The following is a 23,587-nucleotide window of genomic DNA, read 5'->3' as shown; positions in this document are numbered from 1 at the left end:
TATTTTATATACTGTGGTGTTTGGTGACCTCCTGCTGCATCATGTCACATGGGATGGACGGTATTAATGGGAATGATTCAACATTCGTACCGCTGGATGTATGAATGAATGAATGGAGAGTTGCTCTTATGTGGGTTTAAAAAGACTTCATTGACAATGTAGCAATATATAAAAAAAATCAGGGTTAACTACCTTGACATACAGTATATCTTTTCACTGACATGCGGAATCCAAGTTCGTTGTTGGTGTGAATGGTCTTTTATTACACTGACTCCAATAGGCCGTGAACCTGGCATCATTTCATCCCCAGCATATTCAAGAGTGAGTTACACCTGTGTGCATGTGCAGAGCCTTTTGAGGATGACGCTGCCAATATTTTATTCTTCTGTGGTATTTGTATTTTTACTCAAAAGCTGCCCTCCAATACTGGGGACTGGTGTATGTGAGGTAATGATATTAAATGCTGGTGGCACAGGTTATTATAAAGGCTATATGAAATGAAATTTTCATGGAATTTACATTCAAAAATTTTAATGAAGGCTCCATTCTCGACCAAAATGTTGCTACTCTTAATCAAATAAATGAGGAATATGTTGTTTAGTCTGCAGATAAGTTTGACTTTTTGACTTTTTTTGACTTTTCACAAAAATGCTCTCTGCATCGCAATATTTCTTTTTGATTCCTCTGTGCTGTATTTAAACTGATTTTTATAACAAAATGTGCAGTATGAGCTGTTGAAAAGTACACAGTATATCTAAATGACTGTTTTTTAAATATATATTGAGAAAAATGATAAGGAATTTTTAAGCCAAGAAATTTCTCCTATCTGCCGCTCATGCACATTTTACTTAATACAGCAGTGGAGCTGCAGACAGCAGCTCGGCATGTAGAGCGGCTCAGCTGCTCTGTGGCTGTGAATGTATGACTCCTTCTCTATATTGAACTGTCCAACATTAGTCTACATCACTGGTTTAATTATTATAATTTGCTGCAATATTTCAATAACACTTAACACCAACAGCTGCATAAACAAACTAGACACAGAAAGCCTATAATAAAGGCACAGATAGTGCAGTGTGCCGACTGTGGTTGGTATTGCTGCTGCCTCTCTGCTGTCGGCTTCCAGCTCCCCTTCCTGTATCGATCGAGAGGAAAAAGTTACCTTCAAAAAGTACATATCAGTTGTTTCCCTTTGTACAAAACATTTCCCAATTTAATGGTCATATACCGGTACATGACATGATACAGAAAGGTCAGATCTAAAAATATCATTCATTCGAATTCATCACAGAGTGGCAGGGACGGATTGATTCTGATTTCCTTCAGGGGTTTCGACACATAACAAAAGCTTTAGCTTTGTCTTAAAGAAAATCAAGAACAGTTTTTTTGAGTTTCATCATCTAATCCTCCTGCGTCCCCGGCCTGCCTCCCCTAATCTGAAGCTGATCCCCCTGCCTCCATTAAACTCTGTCAGACTGAGCACTACATACAGAAAATAAAAGGGTGACTGTCGTCTGTTAACATGTGCATCATACTGTGTATCATCTTCAGGCACATCTATAGACCAACCAGTCCTCCAACCTGAACAACCACACAGGTCGTTTTCTCAACCCTCTGATAGACTGGAGTATCTGCTGAAATAGCGCCCGTACAGCAGCAGGCGTACCGGACCTCGGTTGCAATTGTTACTATATAAACGGCCATGGCGTAGTTAGGTCTAGGAAAAGATCGTGATTTAGGGTAAAAGAAGTACTTCCTCAACGTTACATGGTTGCAATATAAACAGCTAGTTTCACGTGGGGATCGAACACTGATTTACGGTGTCATATTCCTGTGTTTTGTTGAACCATCCATCCACCACAACTTCCTCCTGATGTGGACTTTGTCTCTCTTTATACCACGTCAACGCACTTTTCCCTTTGCTACTGTCATAATTACAGTGACCACTAGATGTTGCCTAGCAACAAAACATAACCATGGGTCATAATTACCTACTGCAATGACGACCCATGGGATCGTTTTTTACTGGACAGTTTCCTATATATTAGATTCAATTTTATTGTCATTGTACAGAGAAGGCTGAGTTTAATTAAATGCAGTCTGGCATCTAACCAGACAGTAACGAATGAGTTAAAATGTTTGACAAACTCATAAGATCTCTGCACTGATATATTCTAAAGAAATGAAATGTTTTAAGATTTTAAATAAATAAATGTGTAAATAACCAGGGTCTTAGCATGCTTTTCTTACTTTAACTGTAGAAGTGATAGAATATGTTGTCTCGGCCCCAAGGTCCTGACTTTTTTTTGTATTTTTTTGGCCGTGTGTCAGAGCAGCCTGACACAGTGAGAGGACGGGCAGACAGAGCAGAGCTTTCCCGCATGGCGCCAATGTGTCTGAATTTAACCCACAGTCAAATGTTCGGCATGGAGACCGACTTCTTCAGACTTCTAGAGGCTACTTTGTGTTAGATTCAGTTCCAGTCAGGCGGAATTATTTTAAATCATTTCCCCCTCCGTCCAGCCGCGTTCCCTGCCTGAAGGCTTTTTGTCATGCACACGCATAGTTATGAAAAGCCAATTAAAAAACTGGGTTACCTGTATATAAAATGTTTTCTAACCCCCTACTCTGATTGTGAGAAGTTTTTAGTTCACATGACATTTAAGAAATCAGTTTACTGGGAAAAAAAAGCTGAGTGCAAAATGCTCACTTAAGTGCATGTCATTACACTGATTGCTCCACAGCACTACAAGGGTAAAAATGTGGAAGTTAATTTATAGACAATGGAACTAAGTTGCAATTCAAGGAATATCTGCAAATAGGAATCACAACCTTTAATTCCATTTCGAGGTCTTCCTGATACACACACAACTACTCTGAGTTTGGAGAGAAAAAAAAAAAAAAAGGTTCTTCAGTCCACAGTTTCAGAAAAAAGTGAAATATAACTTGTCCAAGTCAATTTAATCACATCATCACCGCCATCATCATACTCTGCCAAGGCCTGGGCGGCCACTTTCTTCCGCTGCGATCTGTTGGCAGTCAGACCTCTTGCGTCTCTGACAGTGAGGCTGGTCCACCTCTTGATGTTGTCAGTTCAGGTTGTCATCTGTCTGCCTCAGGGGGCGGCTTCCTCCTACTTCACCTTCAAGCACAATGTGTTTCAGTGCGTCATCAGGTCTTGAGATGTGTCTGAAACAGCAACCTTTCCTTTGGTTAACAGTTTCCAGAAATATTGGTTCTGTGACCATCTTTTTTTCAGATGAAATCGTTTGGATTTCGTCCTGTAAATCCCTCCGCATGTGCGCATCTCAAATGCTATTAACTTCTTTTCATCAGCTACTTTTAGAAACCATTAGGCCCTGTGTGAGAGGATTGTTTCACTGTGGTCCAAACACTGAAAATCCCTTTAAATAGAGCACTGTTTGTATTTAAGACCATCAATGAAGACGTTACTAATGAACCAAGCCACTGAAATTGCAAATTGAATGAACAAAACCACATCATTGAACCACCAAGACTATTTATTGTGTCTGGGCCAGTGGCCAGCACATCAACAAGCCCCAAAGGTCTGAGGAGAGCAGCTTTACCAAAAAACCATGTGGGTAGGAAGTAAGTGAGCTGCAACACAGAGGAAGCAGAGACAGTTTCAAAGAAAGAAAAATTAAACGCTCCAACATTTTAATTCTAAGACGCAGCTGTCTAAAAATACATTAAAATGCACCTGCTGTGGTTTCATAACAGGCATTACCTAAAGGACCTTACAGGTGATTTTAGCCCATTTACTACAAATCACTGGTGCTTTCTAACACATTTCGCCATTTTGAAAAGCCTGCTTTTGTGTTTTAGAAATTTGGATGCATTTTGTTTATGTACCACTGGTTTCCATTCACTTACACAATTACCACAAGCTTGAAATTTCCTTTAAGTACTATATTTAACACTTCACTCAAATCTGCATTTGTTTTTATGCCTTCGTGCCGGTGACAGCCAGAACCTGAGGCATATTGTTTTCACGATGTCTGTCTGTCTGTCCGTTCCAATCTCGTGGACATGATATCTCAATAATACCTTGATGGAACTTCTTCAAATTTGGCACAAACATTCATTAGGACTCAACGATGAAGTGATAAGATTTTTGGTGGTCAAAGGTCAAAGGTGAATGTCACGGTGACCTAACAAAACATGGTTTTGGCCTTGTGAATGTGATATCTCGAGAACTTTTCAAGGAGATCTGTTCACATTTGGCACAAATATCCACTGGAACTCAAGGACAAACTGACTAGATTTTGGTGATGAAAGGTCAGAGGTCAGTGTGACCTTACAAAACACTTTTTAGCCATTACTCAAGACTTCACACAGCAGTTATGACAAAATTTCACACAAATGGTTGATATTTTATTTGACTCTGGATAAACAGGGATGTAGCGTGAAACTAGTCTGAGTGGCGGAGGCAGACAACTGCGAGGTGGTAATTCTAGTTTTCAGTTACTTTATGGCTGCATTGTATTGTATACCACACCGAAGACTTTTAACATCAGTCTGTGTTTAACGGCATTGTAATTCAATTTATTCTGTACGATTGTCATGAAGGAGATTGGCGTTTGCACCCTGTCACAGAACTACAGTATCCTGACCTAAGGGTTTTCAAAGTGTGACACTGTGGGCTCCCCCTCAAATAAAACTGAGACTACTCTAAGTTAGCTTTGGGCTGCAACTTTAGCCCGCCATTTTGGCAAACTGGTACATCAGACTTAAGCCGAACTAGCCATTAGCAGTTTGAAATCTACCCACGGATGTACAGACAACTATCACTGGATTACTTTGATACAGAGGAGAACTTATAAACACGATGATTCTCAGGCAAGTTCTGCAGTCATAAGGAGTGTATATTTTCTGTCATTTATAGGTGGATTTATGGACATTTGTTCGCAAAGGACATCAGAGATCCTCAGAAATGTGTGAGTCTCACTGAATCTAAATGTGTTTATCATGTCTGTGTTCAGATTTGAGTGATGACTCAAAGAGACAAAGAGAGAGTTTTAAGTCAAATTGCAGCAAGGGTCTTAAAGTACTAATGAAAAATGTCTTTTTTGTGGTTTGTTTTTTGTCAACGAGATTATTTTTTGTAAATTTAGCCATTAAAAAAAAGCATTATTTTGTTGTTTCATTTGAGTTTTTGGTGCAGCAGCAGCAGCACATGAGTAAGAATTGACATCTAAACTCTCCTCCTGTTTATTCCAGTGAATTATCTATTATTTATTCCTCAAACACACCATGTTTTCAGCTGAATTTCCTCTGTGTCATAGCAACTATTATGATGCCAAATGTAAATCAGCTCCCTCCATCTGCTTACACAACAACCGGTCTATTTTCATGTTTACATTACACTTGGATTAACATGACGCCTTTGTTGGAATTCTTCACATATCAGGGCTACCTTAATCTTAATGTAAATTTTTTCCCTACACAGTATATAAAAGAAGAAAAACGCATGAAGAAACCACAGAATGGAACGCCGCTGGTCTTTTGATCCTGTGTTTGTCCGATGCGCCAACATCTAAAAAGAAGACAATTCTATTACCTTGTATGCAAGGACCTTTCAATTATTTCTGGAAGGTGCACTCTATTTGCAGAATAATGCTTCACTTGGCATCTCCAGCGCTTGAAGTGTGCTCTTCCAAGCACAGGATGAATGACACTACTTACTCTATTCTTATTACTGCTCGCCGGCAGAGGGGGTATGGAGGGATGCCATTTATCATGCTCGACATGAGGCTGGGTTTTTATCAAACACATTTTCTCCTGCGGGGAGTTCACAGAGCACATCTTTGATGCATTTTCAAATTTATTGGACATCTTTATTTTTATATTTTGCTTTCGGTGAGCAAGCTACCCTGAAAACTCCCAGCATAGGAGTCACTGTCCTCGTCACTATGGTGTCAAAGAGTATTGAGTGGCTCGTAATGTGGAACATCCTGTGGGGATAAACCTTAATTTCTTCAAGGGAACATGCTGAAAATCCATAAACAAACTGGCAGTGAGAGTGTTTGATAGCCGGACTGCCTGAAGGCTTTGTCTATTGGAAGATTACTGTAGGTAGCCCCCAGGAGATTCTGTAACAGATGAGGTGACTCTCGCATGCATGCCGATGTGACACATGCTATGCTTATGGATTTTCAACGAGGGGTAGACCATGCAAATCCCTCAGCTTAGGCGCCTCAGTCCCTAACATGGAAAATATGTCATTTCACTCCGGCTGTCTAATGTCGCGATCTGCCTGAAAAGTGTGTGATGAAGGAGGGAGACCACGCATAGATCTTAAATAATGCAAAATGTTTTAATTAAACATATGAAATGTCTGTGAGCAGGTCAGCCATGTGCACAGTGTCTGTGTGAGTCCATGGATTTTTGATGACGGCTGGAACAGCAGATTTTAAGAGCTCTGCGGTCACTTTTGTTGTTTTGGAGTTTGTATTTGCCCACATACATACAGTTCAAATAATAATAAGGGGCGCACACTTAGCCACAATCAGCACAGCAATGTTTTTTTTTTTTTTGTCTTCTGTCTATCTGTATGTTTGAATATCTTTAAACTGTTTGACAAACATCTGCACATTTATTAAATTCCTGCATTCTGTATTTATACTGTGTCGGATCAGTCAAAGCACAGTGTGTAAATACACTTCGCCGCTCAGACACTGAATCCACATAAACCATATTTCTGCTGGCAGCAACAATTTCACAACTATTTGCACTGCATTTATCGATACTTCATTATTCAGTAATCCAGGTCATGATCAGAATGTTTGAGTGTTTTGTAGAAATGATTTAGTAGCCCACAAGATGTAGAAATACATTTCTATATATTCCCTCATATTTTTCAGCCTCATGTGTGACTGAAAGGAAATGGTGACATCAGACTCTCTCTGACTAAAACAGTGTTCATCGTAGCGATTAAAAGGGTAAACAGGCCTAACACATAAAGAAAGAAGTTTTTTGCTTATATTGTTTTTATTGTCTGTCCGCTTTGGTGTAAATGATTCAAATCACCAGCTGATTTCCAAAGGAGGCGTGTGTCAGTCCAGGACAGACTTCTATGAAGGATGCCCTCTTGAATCTGCTCTCATGACTCCTCAGAGATCCCTCCTCCCTCCTCGGACCAGAAATAAGAGCTTTGGAGCGGCTTTAAAGATGGAGGAGCAGAATGATTTCTGGGTATAGCTGGAAGTGAGGAATGATCAAATACGGGAATTGGGATGTGCCCCAATGTGAATAGCTCTGAATGATTTTCGTATTCCAAATAGGGAGAAACTCACTCAAGGCCCGAACTATAGACTTAGGATAGAGGATAATGTGTGACCTGGCAAATCACAGTCGACAGATACTTAGACCCTGATTTCGACTTTGTGCAAAGGCCCAACACAGTTGATGATTAGATGTTCTTAATGTAAGCTCCGCTCTGGGCGGGATATTGACTTTTTAAGGTACATTGATATATTTCCAAAAGAGACATAGGATGAGACGATATTGTTGACGTCCATACAGTTTGATGTTACGTTCCATGCCGGTGTGTACATCTGTCCTCTGTCTTACTCTCTGTGCAAACCCGACTCTACTCGCTCAAGTTCTCCTGCAACAGGGAGACGGACGCAGCGCCGGGCCGGACTAATGTGTAAAAAGAAAAAAAACAATGGTTCAGTTATTTGGAGCTGTTTTGGATTTAAAATTTTTGTATTGTTTTTTGCACAGCTGTGTGTTTTGTTAAGCAGGTGAGGAAAATCTGTAATTGTCCTCTATTGTAATCAGTCTGGTATTGTGAGCTCTCTCACAGATAGGTTTATTTTTTTACTTAATATTCAGTAGGTTGTTTATTCTACATGATTTTTTCATTTACATGTTTTGCAGCTGTATATTTTCAAACAGGGAAGGAAACCCTGTCTTTACATTTTATTTTGACCACAGTCTGTTTTAATTAAAGTGCCTTCCCTTCTAAACCTGTGCGGTTTACCTTTCTTTTCAGTACAAACACTCTGCTTTCCGACGTCCCCCTACCACGGCAATAATTACACACTTGACTTGAAGCAACAGAACAAGGACAATGATTCATCTTTACAGACTCAGACAAAGAAAAATTGACCTGGAAGACTCACAGCTTTTTGCAGCAGCAGCATCATCTTAAAATCAGTGATCGATAATCTTCAACTTTCTCTACCGACACACATTCATCTGCCAAATTAACAACTTCACCGGCAGTTTTCACTTCACGCTTAGTGGCAATCTGAGGTGGAAAAGAGTTTTTAAATTGCTCTATCACCATCAGATCACACCGATCTGTAAAAGTCGTGACATCTAAAGCAGACCACCACCTGCTGAAATGTTTCTTTAACTCCCTTGCAAACTCAACATGTGATTGTTTGTCAGATTTCCTCCGGGAGCTAAAATATTGTCGACAGGCCTCTGGTACCAACTCGTAATAGTTCAGCACTGCGTCTTTAGAATATTCCTGGCTGTCAGCTGCACTCGGAGCTGGAAAAGCTTCTCGTGCCTGTTAGTACAGCCGGCAACATCATAACACAGTCAGTCTCAGGCCAACTTCTCCAACTGGTGACATGTTCAAAAAGAAAGAAAAAAAAGTGTCTCTCAAACGTTGTTGCTAAGTGCAAGTTACCAACCACATCAAACATTGTCAAACATGTGCTGCAGACTCATCTGAACACTCAGCACTGGCAATACCTGACAGCTTAGCTACTTTGACTCGGTCTAACCAGTAATGCTTTAACTCTAATTTATCTCCCTACAAACACTACCTGACCTTTTCCTTTTCTGTGCTCATTTTATCTCCATCTGCAACCACAGCAGCTGCTCAAAGGTAGAGGAAACTACAGATCCACCATCACTACCACTTGAACTCTGAAATAAAAGCTTAGTTTTTCCTAAAAGGAAAAACTAAGCTTTCCACTGATGCAACCGTTAACATCTGTTTAATTTCATCCTTCTTCTGCAACGTCTACTCCATTATGCTCAAAAAGCTTCAAAGGTAGCTCATCCATAGTCTTCATACAGCTACTGTATGAAGACTAAAGCAAGTAATTATGCATTACTGCCCAAAAGGCAACTGCAGAGCTCGCAACCCCCTTGAGTCTGTGGATGTGGCCTGAGACAACTGCCCCAACTGTTTTCACTGTAACACTACAAAGACTTCACAAACAAATCCCAAAGGGGAAAACATTCCTACATCCAACATGGGCAAAATTCTAACATGTGGACAGCAATCTTTGCTGTCACCATGGCCCTGAATCTCAAAAACTGTCTCCAGCCCTGCACCAGAGCTCTACCCCCTAACAGTCTGTACAACTGAATTGAAAATAAAATAATATACTGTATTTAATCAAATAAAGGCGTGGGAGTCAATAATAAACGATAGGGCTCCATTAACAGCCAGGGGCGTGGTGAACAGCAACAAATAAAGGCCGACCCCTAAAACCCCCAGCGTAATGCAGTAACTTTACTGGGCAAATAAGAGCAGTTTAAAATGAGGCTTTTCACTAAAATGCGACCAATTATACTCACATTATAAATAAAAGCCTGCCTTAAATAAATATGAAATATTTTCTGCGCAGGCCACTCATTGAAGAATTATGTTAAACAGGAACAAAACACAAACCAATCAACCAAACACATGCATGCTTCGGACAACTGACATTACTCACAAACAATAGCCAAAGTTGTTGAACTATGCAGCCTCCCCAAAACTAGTGTTTAAAAGACAAGCACTACAACTGAAGATCTATTTCTATCCCTTTTCTGCCAAAATTAGCAGGTAAAAGCAGGTTTTTAAAAAAAAAAGCATTAGTAATAATAAAAGCTGGCTCCACTGCCAGTCGAGTTTGTCTTTCTGTTCAGACTGAGGACACTCACAACTAAAAGGAGCAATGTCATCACATGTACTTACAGAACACACACACACACACACACACACACACACACACAGATGCAGTGGAGAGAGAGTGAGCTGCTAGCCGCTGTGCAAAACTGGCAAAAACAGATTTGTCACGTCTCATCCCCGGGTTCTATGTGTGTTTTTATAACTTATTTCGGGGCTGCAGCTCACTCTCAGAGGAAGGCTTTCGCCGTGGTGTGTCTGGTTTAACAGCGCTGTGCTGGACAGGTGACGGGTGTGTTCACAGTGTATGTGCTCTAAAATACGTTACAGCAGGAAACAAACACAGGCGTCACAAACTGCAAACAAACACAGGCTGTGCCCCAAAACGTAACAAACCACGTTCCAGCCAATCACCGACAAGATGGTTGGGCGAGGGGTGGGGGTTAGTTCGCGTGCACATATGGGGGGGGCAGTGAGCAGAGTTGATAGAGTAGCGTGAGTATCAGAGAGTAGATAGCTGGACGGCGCAGTGAACTAGGTCTAATGAGTCAACGATATATTTTGGGAAATGGCCGAGGCACGGACACGACCAAAGAAAAGACGTTCGGTTGAATATATGGCGAGGAGGAGAGAAATGGAGAAGGAACGAATGAAGACCCGCATTTATAGTGGGAAATCGATTCAAAGGTGGCGAGAATTCCGCCATCAGAAGGGCTTCCAGTCCGATGCAAACATGGGGAGGAGGGGCGAGTTTGCTCCGTTTTGTTTGGTATTTACTTCGAACGTCAACAGAAGTGACGTCATGCAGGAAAGCATAGTGCACCTTTAACGGGTCTTAGCAGGTTTTTTGACCAGTGGAAAAGGGGGTATAGATAAACTTGAGACTAATTCACTGTTTTCTAGAGGCAAACCTTTACTACTGAAGATAAATGTGAGACAGAAGAGACACAAAAAAGTAGTAATACAAGCCTTTCAGTTGGGGACACTGACTACTTCACTGATCAGCAGGTATCTGTCCAAAAGGTTTGTCTATATTGAAGTATCTAGGAAATATTCTGTTACTTATATAAAATACAAGTCAGCAATGATTTGTAGTGTATAATTTTGTTCATTTAAACTGGTTAATTCCTCATTTTATTCATTCGTCTTGAAGAAAAAAGTTTTAACATCTGTTTTCAAGCAGAAGATATCTGACTTGCAACCAAATAACTGCATCTTCTTGAGTGTGAGTTTCTCCATCTCAGATATATTGAGCAAAGATAAACAATATACACAACAATCGCCAGGCACACTCTAAGAAAAATGACGTTGAGCTCCACTGAAAGTCGAACACATCCAAGGAACGGATGACTCATAGATTCCTGTCTGCTTGGCCTTTTTCTCGCTCTCTAAAACAATTCAGCCTTGTTCCCGCTCTCTACGGCCTTTGAACTACAGGTGCTCATCCTCGAGGTCTGCTTGACGTGTCAGCACATTATTCTTCCTTAAAGATACGACAACCCACCGTGGATAGGAAAAAAAATGAGAAGAAGGGGGAGCGTCATTTATCATGATCAGGACTGCAGCTTTGACTAATGCCATGTGGAGGCACGGGTGTTATACGGACGACATTTTCTCAGCAAGGAGGGTGTACACGGTGCTCAGAGGAGCGGTGGTAAAGGTGGAGGATTCGAGGTGTGCTCTGACTGTTCAGACGGGGGTGAGTATGCCGGTAAAAAGGTAGAAATGGACACATTTCAGATATGTCAACAGTTTTAGGTGAGGATATTGATGCCGTCTGTGAAGCTGATCTGAAAGTGCAACAGGGATCGACTGAAATGTTAAGGAGGCAAGTCAGAGTTTTATTGCCCTTGAAATGAAAAGTCAATAAAAATGTGACTTTACTGTTCGTATCAGCTACAGGTCAGTGTAATTTAAAGGGCGGTGAGTTGTATTGATTTGTTCCTAAGTCCTAATGGTCCCAGTGACACCCACAGATGTTAATAAAAGTGACACAATAGTTGCAATAATGCATCTTTAAATACAAAGCTGCTCCACAAAACACAACTGTACCACTTTATGGTGGAAAATGGTTTTAAGTAAACTTTCTCAAGTGTGTGAAAATGTACCAACAATCCCTTTAGATATGGTGCTGGTGAAATCTGACCAAAATACAGTATTAGCCTGCATTATTTTGGGGGTATGGAGTAAGTAGATCTAACTAACGTGTGATATGAAGTAAAATTAAATCGTTATATGTAAAATGATTCCTCTGGCATTTAGTTCCTACAAGTTCGAACATTCTCCTGTCAAATAAATTTTCGTAGATCGCCTCTGTCAGTGCGAAGCAGTGGTTATAAATGAGGCCACTGATCTTCACATTACTGTATTTAAAAGGAGCTATTTGAAAGTTATGCTGTTGCTACATAGCTAGTGTTAGCATTAGCAGCTGTTTACTGACCAGTCCAGAAGAAACTTTGCAAGCATTAGCATCAAACGTCATTCCTTTACTCACCAAGAGCTGTCTCCAGGGGTGGAAAGCAACACCAATGTTAACTCTTGTTTCTATCACTAAAGTTAGCATGCTAACCAGCTAGCCCCGGCCAGTCTCGTCACTTTCCAATAGCGACTCACTGAAGCCCTGAAGATGTAGCGCTGGTCAGAGGACATATTATAACCTCTTGTACTGTAAACGCAACAATGACTGAAGCTCATGCGTCACTCACCACCACCTTGTCTTAGCAAGGAACCATGTTCAGCGGAAGAGAAATATCACAAATAGCACCTTTAACATATTAGCTAATCTGATTTAATTGTTGTATGTAAATCGCTATGTTATGATCATGAAGTTGTCGGACAAAATCAACATAAATACAGCTTAATGACAATTGTGTGAGACAGTTAGAGGTGTCAGAAAGCTGCTACGCCCTGTCTGAGCTATACAACATTCTTATTGTACTTTGTGCATTTAAAAAAACAAACAAAAAAAACACATAAACCAGTGTAATTTTATCAAGACTAATCTTCTGCCATTCATCCAACCTTTCACCCCTCAATTCATCATCATTCCAGAACTGAGAAAAGAGCTGACTGCTGTATAAACAGGGCAGCAGTCACTTTAGATATACGGACAGATGATTGGTGCAAAATCAGTGATCTTTGTGTCACTTTGCATTAAATCAACAACAAGGTGGAGCTGACTAAGCAAGTGTCTGCACATTTGAATGAGAAGTTCAGCTCTGCCTCCCTCTTTCCTGTATCCTGCTCCTCTTACCGCCAACTCACCTGCACACCTGATGCCAATCTACAACTCACCGCCTGCAGGACAAAGATCACTTCTCCACTCTTCACCAGATCGCTCAATCTGCCAGCCTCCGGTTTCTAGTTTCCAGTTTGTTTCACTGTGTTTGTTCTCCAAGTTAACCTTGTTTTCACCTGTGCTTAGGTCAACTCTCCCTGGGGCTCCAGACTGTGCTCACCTTGTCAACCTCCCCAGTTGTTCTTCCTCTTCCCGCAAACATTTCCTGCTCAGCCCGCCCTTCTCCAACACCAAGCCTGGCCACAATCCCCAGAACCACCTGCCCAGCTCCATCACCAGTCCTGGACCCCCAGCCCAAACCCTCACCGCACGTTCTTCACAGTAAACCTGCTTTTGAACTGTTTAATTCAGTATCTCTGCGACCTGTATGAGTCCAGATTTGTTAAAAGACTTAACAATACATCATGCAAATGGCAGATGACCTAAGACCAAACATCCTGTTTTAAGTGAGTTTGTAGCCTTTGTGTCTAATTAAGGTTTCGGGCACAAACTTCCATTAACAGGTTAATATAACTGGTCAGTTAAATGCGATTCATCATAGAAACTTCATTCAAATGCCAAAATGTTCCCTCGATTAGAACACAACTGGCTCTACTTTTTCTCCAATAAATCTGATATAGTCAATGAGAACATTGCACATCTTTGTCTCTTTTGAGGTATTGATACCAATTTTGATTTGCATTTTTATTAGCAGATAAAATTAACCCCATAGCGAAGAGCTTGGATTCACAACCTCAGTATCTATAATGACCCAACAACAGCTTTGCTTGTCACGGATATATCCTTGTTACGACTGCGGCCATATGCTGTCATTTTGTGTTGCCACGATGCGAGCGTATGCAAAATAGGTGTGTGCCGAAACCAGCCGGTGATTGGGGTGCAGCTTTCGCGGTGGCAGCTGATTGGCTCCTGTCAGATGTCCGCCACGACTTAAAGAGCCAAGATGGCTAGGGGAGAGACCCACTTCTTCATAACAATTGTATTGCTGAATATGTGTAGACTTTGTATTATCTCTGTTGGTAATGTCCCACTTAATTATGTCGATGCCAACAAAGCAACATTGGATTTGGACAGAGGAACTGCAAATGTTGTAGGTTTTTCTTTTTGCATTGCATTTCTTCACCTCTGCTTTTCTTTTATTTCTTTGTGATGTTTTTTTTTTTTGTCTGTAGTTATATGGAATAAATTTGCACTGAGGTTTAAAGTGTACATTGGATGAGAAGAATAATCGAAGCTCTACGGTCAGCTTTAAAAGAGCATTACGACAAGACAATTCACATCCAATGCCAGAGACCATCCTTGAACCGGAACAGGGCTTACCCATATCCACGGCTTAACAGCTGAAAGCTCTAAAAGAAAAACAGCCTGTGAGTGGGCCTCAGGCTGTTTTATTAACATGACTGTTTCTAAAGTCAAAATGATCTTCATACTCAGATTGTTATCTTACATATGGTGGTAGAGTTTATTTTTCTGCCGTTAAAGTTACCCTGTGGAGTTTTTCTTTTAAAGCAAACAGGAAAAAAAAGCCAATAAAAACAGTTTTGTTTACCTCAGTGTTTCTCACTAAAGCACATTATGTGTATCCTTGAGACCTCATAAATGTGTTGAATGCATTTCCTTCCTCATAAAACAACCTCAGTCTGGGGTTCAGAGTTAATTCTTGAACTTTGAATTACTTTTCTCATTTGAAAAGCTGATTTTTTTTTTTTCTGCAAATATTTTTTTTGAATTAGCATTTTCTACATCTACGTTTATGCTGACATGCAGTCTCCTTCCCTGTTTTTGTATTTGCCCCCTGCTATATTTAATGGCCCACCGTTGATCAGTGGAAGCGAGAAACCATTTGCACAAATATAAAATCTTGTCACTCAGATGCTCGCTTATACATGTGCTACTCGAGCTCAAGATACAAACAAAACAGGGGCCCACTCCTCAAAACATTGCTTCATCACCACTAGTGGTCAAAAACAGTGTAAGCGTCCTGCCTTAGAAACATATCGTTGCCTCTAAGAAGACAAAGAATTTTCAATGGTGAGAGAAGTACTCAATCGATTTATAAGTATAAGTCCTGTATTCAAATTTCTATCATGATAGAATAATCATGATATTTAATAGTCATATTTTATAAGCTGATAATTATTATTTTTTTAACTGAGTTTTTATTCAACATACAACATTCAAATCATACAACTTGGAAGAGATTCTTATATATTACATTACGTTTTTTACATATCTGTTCCAATCATTAGTTAGTTTTTCTTCATTGTCCATAAGTGAATTCCTTATACATTAGCATAAGAAGCACATTATCCAGTACCACAGCACTCACACCACCCATAAATCAACACTCCTATCACTGTAGCCTTTGTCGAACAAACACTGGGGCTTAGGCCTGTATGATAGCACATGATAAAACAAACAAGTGTACTAGACATAGAAACGCAGTGAAAAGAAATTGTTAAATTAAAGCTAAAAAGTAAAAAAAAAAAAAGAAAATGGAGGTGACTAGAGTTGTGGTATTGCTCGTAGTAATGGTGACCTGTCTGTTCTCAACTTAGACCTTTTCTTAACCTTTCTCTCTATTATTATGTTATGGTAGACGGTTGTGGCTTAAGCCAAGAGACTATTAACATTTTCTTTGCTGTTAAGAAAAAAATTCTCAATAAATAAATCACATCTCTATCAGTCATATAAGAGTAAAGATACCCAGTATGAAAAGTGACAGCTCTACATTCATAAAACTGCTGTGCTGGGTCAAAAAAGGGGCCAACCCAGCCATGTGTTGTTTTAACCCAGCATGTAGGGTTATGTTTTCTACCCCAGAATAAAAAATAAAAGAAATTGACTACTGTATGTTGTTGAATTAAAGCTACCAAAAAGTGGGTTAACAACCCAAATTCTGGGTTTTCACTATCTCTGGGTGTTTAAATTGCTTATTTTATTTCAGTCAACTTCTGCTGATAAAGTCAGTCAAATTAAAACTGTTATGAAATGATGAAACGATGAAACAAGTCCATGATCTCCAATTCCTTTATTGCTAAAACCCCCAAAATATCAAGTTAGCCATGTATAACTTAATGTTCCAATACATTTAATATGTTTAAAATTAATTTGAATGTTTCTCATAGCAGTCTTTCTTTTGGTTGCCTAAACTACATAAAGAGGAATGATGAGTGGGGTGCATCTCCAACCCATCGCACTCAGCCACCAGCACTTAACCTAATGTTATATCAAACCTACTCAACCTATACCCCAGCATTTTTTCATAGGTAAACTAAATGTCATTCCAATTTAGTATTTAAAATCCTATTGTAAGTAATTAACCAAGTAACTACAATCTGCCGGATAAAAGTAGTGAAGTGGAGTAAAAAGTATAATATTTCTTGAGTTGAAGTGGACTAGAAGTATGAAGTATGTGAAAATACCTCAAAATTGTAAGTAATTACCCTTAAGTAAATGTACTTAGTTACTTTCCACCTCTGAGAATCATTGGCAAAAATTATACATCATTCGAGATCTGTTTTTGTTTTACTCTGAAATATCTACAGCATATTGGTCTTTAAAAAAAAATCCCATTAGGTTCTGTAGCTACACAGGTTGATTTCAGGGCAGTTGAAACCACCTGTTTCACTGTACCAGTGCATATATAAAATGCTACAGACAGAACAGAAAAAGAAACCTGTACAAATCCAAGGTTACGTCGGCACACATCAAAGACTGAGCTCTCTCAACAAGACTATGTATTTAAATAACCATTCCACGTACAGTATACAGCACTGCTCATGAGCAACATATAAAATACCTTAATCCTCCTTGACAGTTGGCTTGATACTCAAGTGCCATACTGAAAGAAAGAGAGGGTAATGCGTCTCAGTCACAGATAGAAGCGTCGTCTCACTGTCAGCAGGAACTCACACAACCAATTTGTTTGTCTCATGTTGAAAGCCTAAATGGACTGGACTGACAGGCTTTTACTGGATTAACAGTGACAGCAGCCGCTTTAACTCCTCTTCCGCAAGTCGGCATAAACAATTAGGGTGGCAACGCTGTGCGGTCGCATCCCCACTGTAGAAAACTGCAAGGAGACACTTCAACTCTGAACTGCTCTGGTGGAGACCCAGCTCAGGACATCTTTGTTTATTATGTCTACTTATTCTTATTAGAACAAAACATCAAATTGAGGATAAATTCAGCTAATACACACACACACACACACACACAGAACTCGACTGGAGACGATGCAATATACATGGTAGCGTGTCCCCAGTCTGACTCCCAGAGGGGGGTATGGGACAAACAGCGGCCTCTGCAACAGCAGCTTCCTGTCCTGAGAACAGATGCACTGACACACATGCATACACATACACACATGGAGCGTTTGAAAGTTCAACTAGAAAGACTGCTCACTTGACCCAGCCTCTGCTCTTTCCTTTACCTCTACTTCTTATGCTAATTATGCTAAGCTATACTGCTAGCTATTATTCTTTAATCTCCCCCTTGGTTTAAAGACAAGCGTTTCTTCTTTTCATCACATGGTCCCATCATTAAACCTGTGTATGTGTAGGTGAATACTTCATGCAGGTGCTGAAGCATTCTTATGTGTTGCTTAGAAATAAATAGGTGATGATGGGGTATTCTCCCTTTGCAGCCAATTAACCTCAAATGAAGTCTCCTCTAAACTCTGTTTCATGCTTAATTAACAAATGTTTTAAACTGTAAACTGGTGTCCCCTATTTGAAATCGTATTCGCGCCTGTGTACACTCAGCTCTGTCCAGCTATCTAAAACTAATGCAGTCTAATAGCCTACAATAAGCGTGCAGTAAATCCTACCTTCATGAAGGTTATAAAGTTTTTGTCTACCTTCGCTGACAGAGTATTAGAAACACCACAGAAAAGGAAATATTGCGCTTATTTAAAGGTGGAGTGAGTGATTCTGCAGAAAGACTGTTGATATTTGAACTCAACAGCTGGATTTGATTTAATTGATTAATTTTAAACACACTACAGGACTTAATGTCATATGGATATTCAGTACTGTACACGAGACATTGTTACTGCTTAGTAATACCACAGCAGGTCCCTGAATGTCTTAATCTAAGCTAGGCCTGAAATATTATCCTGAGAGCAGCAGCTGTTAAAGATGAACTGTGTTCTTACGCTGTCTCTGCTCATCTCTGTTCCACCACTTGAACTCCACCAGCAATCCTTCAAGGAGATAAATTGTCTTCAGCGCTTTTGTGAATAGATAAGAAAGCTCCAATTTGTCTTAAAAAAATTAGCTATGCCTAGAAATAAGAGTGGATGTGACCTCCCTAATGTGTATATGTAATATTTCTCCCAGAGTGGCACATATCCAGTGCAAGAGTCACATGAAAGACAACAGCAGGTAAAGCTGGGAATGACTGGTGGAGGACAGGAGCTGAAAACAAACTATAAAATATTTATAAAGCTTCCTCATGCTAGCTTGCTAGCACAACAGGAAGACAGACAAACCTCAAATTCACTCTGTAATAAGCACTGAGCCGGGGAATCTTGTGAGAAATGGAGAGATCATAAGAGTTAATGAGCTTCACATGCAGTTTGAGTGATGAGCGATTAAATTTTTTGCGCTATTTACTGCAGGAAGTTATGCTGATGTGTGGCTTAACAAGGATATTGGATTGGGATCAGAAGAAAAGAGCAGTGACAGCAAAACTGGGGAATGGTCTTGGCCAGTGGAGGCAGTTGAGCATATTCCTCTCTGGGGATCCTTCAGGCGTTAAGGAACAATGGGATGTGGGTTCATCTAACCACAGATCAATGGCATATGTGACTGTGCAAACTATTTGTCAAACTCTGAGAAATATCAAGTTCAGAAGAACACTGTGTTCAGAATCTACATTTGCTGATGTGTAGGGTTTAGAACCAGGTCAGGGTCAGGGTTACGCATTCAGTTGTGATGCTTAAGGTTGGGGTAAGGGCTACAAAATGTATTATGTCACTGACATGTGCCCATAAATATAGTAATGCAATGATGTATGTGTGTGCGTGTGTGTATCACCATTTCTTTTTTCCTTTTGGTTGAAGCAACCCTTTAAGAAACCTGGCTCCTGGCTTTTGTAGCATGTTTTAGTCCATTTATTATAATATTACACGTGTCTGGTGTTGATGTTACTGCTGACCAATAAGTTTCAGATTTTCTGATGCATTTTTCATGCAGAAAGTAATTTCCATTCATTTCCCTATACAGTCTAAAAATCAACTTGCAGAGACTTGAACTTGCCTAAGCTACAGCGAGTCATCCATCACAGTGAGCAGCAGCTTTGGTTTCCTTATTTGTCAAAGGTGCGTTACTCTCGTACGGTAACACAATACTGTCTTTTCAAATCAGCCTGCACTTCTAACAGCAACTACACTGTAACTTTGACAACAATAAAAGCAGACATTGTGTTCACTGTGATGGATTTCTTAACTCACGCAAGTTTCAAGTCTCAAGTCTCGGTCTGAAATGAGATTTTCATACAGTAATGAAATAACGGGAAAACAATAGCTGCCAAGGTAGGTGAAAGACATTTGCCGTTTTAAAATGGTTTTCACCGAAAACCAGTGAGCTCTCACAGCCAAAGAAGGGATTACTGACAAGAGCAACCCACTCAATCATCTTGAAGAAACCACTTTCCAGAAACATTCAAACCTAGCGTCTTTGTGACATACAGGAAAAGTTGTTTAAGGTATAAGGCATAATCCAAACAGCATTAGGTGTCCTGTAAAATGTATCTAACATATGAGAGAAATCATTCAGTGAACATATCTAAAAAAAAAAATGTATGAGCTCTATATCCTGTATATGTGTGTCAATTCAGTTATCCCCTATATATGTTAAAAACCATTTGTATCAATACCCCTCTCTGTCTTTCATTCTACTGTAAAACATGAAAATGTTTTACATGTCTTGAACTTTGGGGGTGTGCATATTAATTTATCCAATCAAATGTGATTTTGGGCGACCAGCTAAACCCGCCCATGACTGTTAGCTTGTGGGTCGTGGTAGCAAGCAAAGCAGTATCATAGTTCAGAGGTGTGTCAATGATATTACAGTATAGTAGCAGTCATCTACAGATCAGCATTTCATAAACACAAGCGATCCAACCCGAAGGATCTAATTTAAATCTCTCTCATAACTCAACCCCACGCACATATTCTGTTTCGCTCTCAAATATATCACATTAGAGACGTTTCCATTCCAAGTTTAATTGGACACCCACTGATTATTGCCTGTTCAATTCCTAATCAAGCTTTGATATGTTTTGTCTCAACACTCTTTAGATGAAGGCTTCACTCCAGCTCAACTGAAGCAGTTGATTGTGGTTGTTTAAGGCAGCTCAGGCATGTGAGAGATGTTGTAAACATTCTTTTAAGATTGTGTGTGAAAATCAATTCAGCAGTTTGAGAAATACTCAAACCAGCCTGCTTGGCACCAACAATCATGCCAAAAGTCACTAAGACACATTTTTCCTCATTCTGATCTTTGACATGAAGCTCCTGACCTGTATGTGTATGTATATTATTTCATGCATTTGCTCTGCTGCTATGTATAAATGGATATAAACAGGCTCAAACATCCTAGATTTCTGTCCACTTCTTTGGCCACTCACAACCTATTGTCTCCTTATAAAGATACTATGGCTAAAATGTTAGCAGCTAAAAGCTGCCTGTTTACAAATTCAGCACATGCAACAATATTAGCATTTATTTGGAGTTGTGTTTTTCAGCACTTGGCTAAGCTAAGCCGATTTTAACTCTTCTTTTGACTCTGTTGGTCACCACCAACTCCTGACAGAAATGTTACACCGGTTAGCCGTTAACCGTTAATTGTTATAATGTAAGATTTCATTATCAAAGATATTGTAAAAATCCCCCTCAGATTGTTACACAACTGTACTGAAAAGATAGAACAAGCTTTTCCTTTAAGGCCAAATTTCTCAAACAGAGAATGTCATGATCTGCCCCCATGTGACCTCTATCTGCACTGTTTTATTTTGAAACCATTTTCCTTAGATGTCCGTTGGTTTACTTCCTACCCAGTGCGTTCCCTGCCTCTGTGATTACCTGTTGCACCTGTGTCTCTCGTTACCTCTGCCCCCTGTGTGTATTAAGTCTGTGTTCTCTCTGGTCAGTTTGTCTGGTTTTGTTCCTGTTTTGTTCCCCGGTGTTTCCTCGTGCTTTTGTTCATCGTTCACTGGGTTTGGATCACTTCAATCTTGCTTTCCTACCTGCTCTTCTTCACTCTGGTTTGTTTACCCGCTCATTTATTTGTAAGCCTGTTTTTCCTCAATTAAAGCATCTTCACTGCACCTACCTGCCTTGTTGTGTGTCTCTGTTTGGGTCCAGAAATCACTGAACTGCGACAGCAAGAACTGACCAGAAATGCACCCAGCAGAGCCTTTCCAAAGAGAACTTCACAAAGTGTCATACACCCTCATGCTCCTGTATCGTGAGTTGTTTGGAGGCGTTTGTTGGGAATACCAACTGGGTTTTCTCAGCAGGGAAGTGTCAAGGAAGCCACGGTTAAACTGTTTGTTGCCTGTTTTAAGGACTTTGTTAACACCCCAGATCCCAAGCCAGTCTTCCAGCTGGCTAACATCGGGCCTGCTAGCTTCCAGCCTGGTGTTTATCTTACCAACACTGTTGGTAGCTGTCGAAACTACAGCAACCATTTAGCCTACCTGTTACCTCTGACAGACAGCGTCATTCACAGCTGACAGCATTTACTGTTCCAAATGTAGATATTCATTTAGGACAGTTTGACAGTAAATTCAGTTTTTGGGCGCCACTTTGTTTGTTTCATTTTTAAATCGGCTCTGTTTCCAGGCTGCGTGGAGTCTTACTGATTCAAATTTGCAACTTAATGAATCAACTGGACCAAAGTCTCACATACATAACAAAACAAAACTGTGGATCAGCAAAGATTTTTTTTAAATATTTGTTTTATTTTTATGCCAATATTAGCTCTGAAAAACATGGATCAGCCCACCCAGGCACCCTGACCCGATGTCTGCCCCTGCAGGTGGTGGGCCCACAGACAGGTGGCTCCATCTAATTTCTTTGGGCTGTACCCGGTTAGCAGATGCTCTCCGGGAGGCTCCCCCTCCCAGGTCTAACTCCATAAAGTTGCCTTGATTTCCATAATCAGGGCGAGGTGACTCAGTCGTGAACATAGCCTTTCATCAGGTGGTTTCAGAAACACTCTTGGGTCTGGCCTCTCCTCTGGAACTAATTTGCCTTAGGAGACCCTACCTGGGGCTAATGCTACTGACAACATATTCCCTCAGGATCACTGAGACACACTCCATGGTGGCGATTCATGGAGTGGGTTTTGTTCTAGAGTGAAAGTGGGATGGAGCTCGATATAGAAAGGCAGAACACTGACAGGCAGATCAGTCAGCAGTATATCAATCATTGTTCTGGACTATTGTGGTGAAGAGGGAGCTGAGCCAGAATGCAAAGCTCTTGATTTTACCAGTCCATCTACATTCTGACCCTCAACTGTGGTCATGATTTCTATGTAGTGACCAAAAGCATGAAATCCACACGGTGGCTGCAGCCTTGGAGATAGGGGTGAGGAGCTCTGACATCCAGAGGGAGCTCAGAGTAGAGCTGCTGCTCCTTTGTATCGAAAGGAGCCAGTTGAGGGGGTTCGGGCATCTGGCTCGGATGGAGGTCTCAGGGTAGACCTGGAACATGCTGGAGAGATTATATGTCTCCTCTGGCCTGGGAAGGCCTCGGGATCCCCCAGGAGGAGCTGGAAATCGTTGCAGGGGTGAGGGACATATGGACTACTTTGCTCAACCTACTGCCATTGCGACCCAACTTCGGATAAGCAGAAGAAAATAGATGGATGGATGGATGGATGGCTACGAAAATACAGACAATATCATGTTGTGCAAACTAATTAATTGTAAGCGGGCGCAGATCTGGTTTGGACTGCTGAGAACAAGGTTAAAGAGAGAGTGAACAAAAACACTAAAGTTTCGGGTCCTAAAACCAAAACTATTTGCTGAAAAATGCTAAATCACTCCATAGAGCTGATGAAAACTGCAGTTATAATTCTCTGTGGGTTTGTCACTATGAGTGACCCCCTTTCACATCATCGGATGCGTTGTTGATATAAAGACATTTATTAAGGCAGCTTAAAATGAGCCTGTGTGACAACATCCTTTTCTTTTGGCCATTTACAAAGATGAAAACACAAAAAAACATATTCCTGGTTAATAGTTGCAACATTTGGATGATCCAGTGTCACATTCTTCTGGTTATATTAGTTAGAGAGGATAAAATCCCATCTGACAAAAAAAACAAAAAGAAAAAAACCAAAACAGAACCAAACAAACAAGTGATTACTTATTGAATTGGGACAAACACCTCT

The sequence above is a fragment of the Seriola lalandi genome, unplaced genomic scaffold (genome assembly GCF_002814215.2).
Source record: "Seriola lalandi dorsalis isolate HSWRI2012SDOR001 ecotype SW California unplaced genomic scaffold, Sedor1 jcf7180002054883, whole genome shotgun sequence".
In the NCBI taxonomy this organism is placed as follows: domain Eukaryota; kingdom Metazoa; phylum Chordata; class Actinopteri; order Carangiformes; family Carangidae; genus Seriola; species Seriola lalandi.
The sequence above is the reverse complement of the archived record's forward strand: the minus strand, read 5'-3'. Positions refer to the sequence as shown.